We start from the raw sequence: 4404 nt of genomic DNA, 5'->3' as shown, positions 1-4404 counted from the left end.
TTTGGTGGCGCAGGGTCTCAAGCTGTTGGGAGATGGCCTCTAGGCTCACACTCATTTCATCGTGGTTGCTACCCATAAATGTTGGTTCCTGGCGGTGGGCCATGGTGTTGTTCTCCAAGGACTCCAGAGGAAGGACGATGTTTTGGTTGCAACTTGTCTGTTGGTCTCTTAAAGCTTGTCACTGAAAAATGCTTCTGTTTAGCACAGAAATACAGAGGCCAGGTGTATTGTCAGTTTTGAAGAGATGATAATCAACGCAGCACAGTAAAACCTTGATGAGATTCTCAGTACTCAGTGAGAGATCGCTTGACAATCAACCTTCTGACAGACAAGCAAAAGTCTTTTTGATCCTGGTAAAGGTAGAATGTGTTACTTTGATGTTGACATCACTGCATTCTAATTCTATGATGCAACATAAAGGCAGTTGTTGCCTTGGTGACAAGGAATGAGTTGCATTTTGGGTAACATAGGAAGGTAAACAAAAGGCAGGTGTTGCCTTGGTAACAATGAACTTAGTTGCATCTTGGGTAACATAGGCAAGAAAGTGAATGCTTAAAATGAAAATGGTAACTGTGGTTGTGCGAAAAAGTTTTTAACTGATCATTGCAAGTCTGCTGATGTTGAAGGATTTATACTGAGTCTGATAATAATGCCCCACACACACATATCATGTCACATCATGTTTTTGCCGCTCATGATCACAATGCAAGACAGTTAGCCATTGTTGGGAACATTTTTCTAATTACGGGAACCACAAACGCTACACAAACGATACATATTGATCATGGTAAGTGTCTGCTGTAGGGTCATAAAGGCGGGGACACCGAGATCCAGCTCCAGGCCTAGGCTTTCCTTGTTGTTTTGGCATTTCTGTCCAATTCTGTCAATCAAAGCGTCACTGCACTGTTCAGGCCAGTGATGAGTAAAACAGGTACGCTGTCGGACCGTCTGGCAAATATGGAGCCATGCTAAGATAAGGCATTACATTTGATGTTGTGTGTGTGTTTGTGTGTGCGTGTGTGCGCAGAGCTGCCAACTTTACCAAAAGTTCCAAAACTTTTGGGTATGCCCCCCAGGAAAATTTTTTAAAAAGTAAACCATTAAATGGCAATTTCTGGAGAGGTTTGTCCTAAAGAAATGGAGATATCAAGTCTTGCATGATATATGTGCAAAGCTGCAGGGTTAAGAGCCTTTGCATTGTTGTAGTATCAACAGGTATTAGGGCATTTAGCATTTACATTATTTACATTTTTGACTTCTTATGATATAAGAACTGACCCACACAATGTGCCAAACATATTTCACCACATGAAGAGACAGTAGCATTTGTCATCAACAGCTGAGAAGATTTGGGTCTGTACAGGTCCAGAGGTCCCTGGTGTAGGGACCAGGGACCCAAAGTTAAATTAATGTTGAGGGATCAACTAAGACCACTGAAATTCTAAAGAATGAGAACCACTGTTTTTCATAAATTCTAATCCTTTAACCTTTTGTGCCAAGGCCCAGTAATGTTTGGCCCTCATCCTCTGGGCCCCACTTACTGTATTTACTTTTTGGGAAAATAAAGACTATTTGTTAATTTTATAAAACATTGAATGAATTATTTACAGTTACATTTAGAGATGCGCCGAGGTTAGAGAAGCACAATAGCGGCCCACAGTTGCAGTATTGTATAGTATAGATGTGTTTCATCAGATTTCTGCTCATGTTTACAACTGTGTGCACATTCAAAATAAAACTCCTCCCATCTCGGTTGTCCGAGATTTGGAGAATTGTAATATAGTCTGCTTAGCATGTCATTGCTCCGCTGATACAGTGGATCTCATTTATACCGTCTGACAGACACAGAGGCCCATTTGGGTCTCTGGTCTCTGACAAAGTTTAGAGGTGGCTTTACGCTGCTCATTATCAGAGGTCTACGCACAGAGACAACGCGTCACTGCCCACAGCAGAGCGGGTCTGCTACAATGAACTGAAGCTGCTACGCTTACCAGCCGCGCTGCTCACCTCTACTTTTACAGAGAGAGTGGTCACGAAGCGACGGGCGGGTCTGTGATACTCAGAGCTCATACCTGAAGCAGGGGAAATGCACCTGAGATGAATCGTGAAAAAAATGTTTTCAGTTTGCGACATTTTGAAAATTCCACAGACAGGGAGCGCTCTTGAACCCCCTCACAGTCTCTGAAAGCACAGGTAGATCTACAGATAAACTCATCTTTCAGAAATTTGACCGACCGGGTTGACACTTCAGCTTGAGAAATCGGGGGGGGTGGCGTGTGAAACCAGTCAAATGCGTGTGTCTTACGGCCAATGCTTGAGAGTTGGCAGCCCTGGTGTGTGTGTGTGTGTGTGTGTGTGTGTGTGTGTGTGTGTGTGTGTGTGTGTGTGTGTGTGTGTGTGTGTGTGTGTGTGTGTGTGTGTGTGTGTGTGTGTGTGTGTGTGTGTGTGTGTGTGTGTGTGTGTGTGTGTGTGTGTGTGTGTGTGTGTGTGTGTGTGTGTGTGTGTGTGTGTGTGTGTGTGTGTGCGTGTGTGTGCGCGTGTGTGTGTGCGTGTGTGTGTGTGTGTGTGTGTGTGCGTGTGTGCGCGTGTGCGCGTGCGTGCGTGCGTGCGTGTGTGCGTGCGTGAGATGGGAACCTCCAAGCAGCTGCAAACACCCTTGCATGAGTTCATATCACAGTGCAACGCCTTCTTATGAACTGAATCTCATGATAACAAACAAAAATGTATGTGCAACAATTTGAAGGATAAACTACAAAATTACAGTGATGTGCCAGTAGCATCAGCAGCCGTTGCAGTTGAGTTTAGCGGACAAAAGTTGACCGTCATGGGCATCGGCAGTTCAGTTTAGACAACAAACCATCTAGCTAATCTAGGATTAGAAAAAAAGATGTGGTTTGGATCTTAATACCGGTCCCCTCAAATTTATAGGCTACTGCAAAATTCCATATATCCGTTACATATTTATTGTAAACCGCAATTTACAGACACATCTGATCGAATCCTTCAAATTACTGTTGCGTACTTCTGGGGTGTTGGGTGGGTGCACATGCCATCATGGCTCTCAGCACTCCTATTTCTAAAAGAGAGAGAAAGAATCATCAATTTCCATTTGAGCCCCTCATAGTTATACTATAGTTAATTATCTAGGAGAACACACATGAATCAACAGTCTGTTGTTTTTTAGTGTAACTTAGTTAAATGATTTTATTTCTGCTAACAGTAGCTCCAAACAGCATGCCATGTCCTAATAATGTAATTGTATATTTTTGAGGCAAGTTATAAACCAACCATATTACAGTATTACTCTGTATCCAGCACAGTAATACTGGTCACTTCGTTCCAACACTACATCTGGAGTAAAGCTATATTAAGGTGCATATACAATCAATGGTTCTCTCTTGCCCAAACAAACCGAACCAAAGGGGGAAACAAGCAAGTTCAATTCAAAGAAACTAAAGGCTGTTGGTGTGAAAACGACCTTAGTTTCCACTAAGCATAACCTCCACTAGTTCATTTACACTTTCCCAGTTTATTACTCGAATTAATACGTTTTGTTTTTTGAATTTTTTTGTCTGTAATATGCACAGTATTATCTAATTAAATATGTGCTAACATTCAGACATTTCTAGAACAGCAACGTGAACATTGGATGAAGCCAGGCTTCTGATTCTTGTTTCATGTTGTTGACACATTCATCAAAGGTTTTTAGGTAATTTTGGATATCTTTTTTTAACACTCCATAAATCAGAAAATACAAACACAGGCCATGAGAAAGATTTTTTTTTTTTTTGGCCTTGACATGAACAAAGCCCTCTGTAAAAAACTTTAATATAGCGGAACATGTCAGTGCTAAGTATAGTGGAAGTCTACCATTTTGAGAAAACAGCCTTTAGTGGTGGTTTTATATATATATTTTTGACCTTCTTTACGGTTCTTTAGACTGTTGTAAAACCCCAATACCATTAATGCAATTAGACTTATTAATATGTATTCATTTAACTAAATTACATTTTAACAGCTGGGGACTCGAAACCCCCTAAACAGAAACAGTCACAAAGTATAAAGGATAAAACGTTGTTAAGTGTGTTTCTGAACTGTTGAAGTCAACCTCTGACAGTACATGATAAGGAGAGACACATGAAAACAGAAAATTCAATGAAATTTAAATTTTTATTAATAAAATAGCCAACAAAACCAGGTGTAAACAAATGCAGTCACTGCAGGGATTGATGAACTTCTTACATCAAGTAAGTTTTTTTGGTATGGGAGGGAACCAGGGGACTTGGAGTGAACCTATGCAATCATTGCATGGAACATTTGCCAAACTGAGAAAGTGTGTTTGACGTTGGAGGGACTTGGAGAAAATCCATGAAATCACTGCATGGATTAATGAAGGTTTAGGGA

This window comes from Etheostoma cragini, chromosome 19 (assembly GCF_013103735.1).
Source record: "Etheostoma cragini isolate CJK2018 chromosome 19, CSU_Ecrag_1.0, whole genome shotgun sequence".
NCBI lineage: Eukaryota > Metazoa > Chordata > Actinopteri > Perciformes > Percidae > Etheostoma > Etheostoma cragini.
This window is presented reverse-complemented; position numbering follows the sequence as displayed.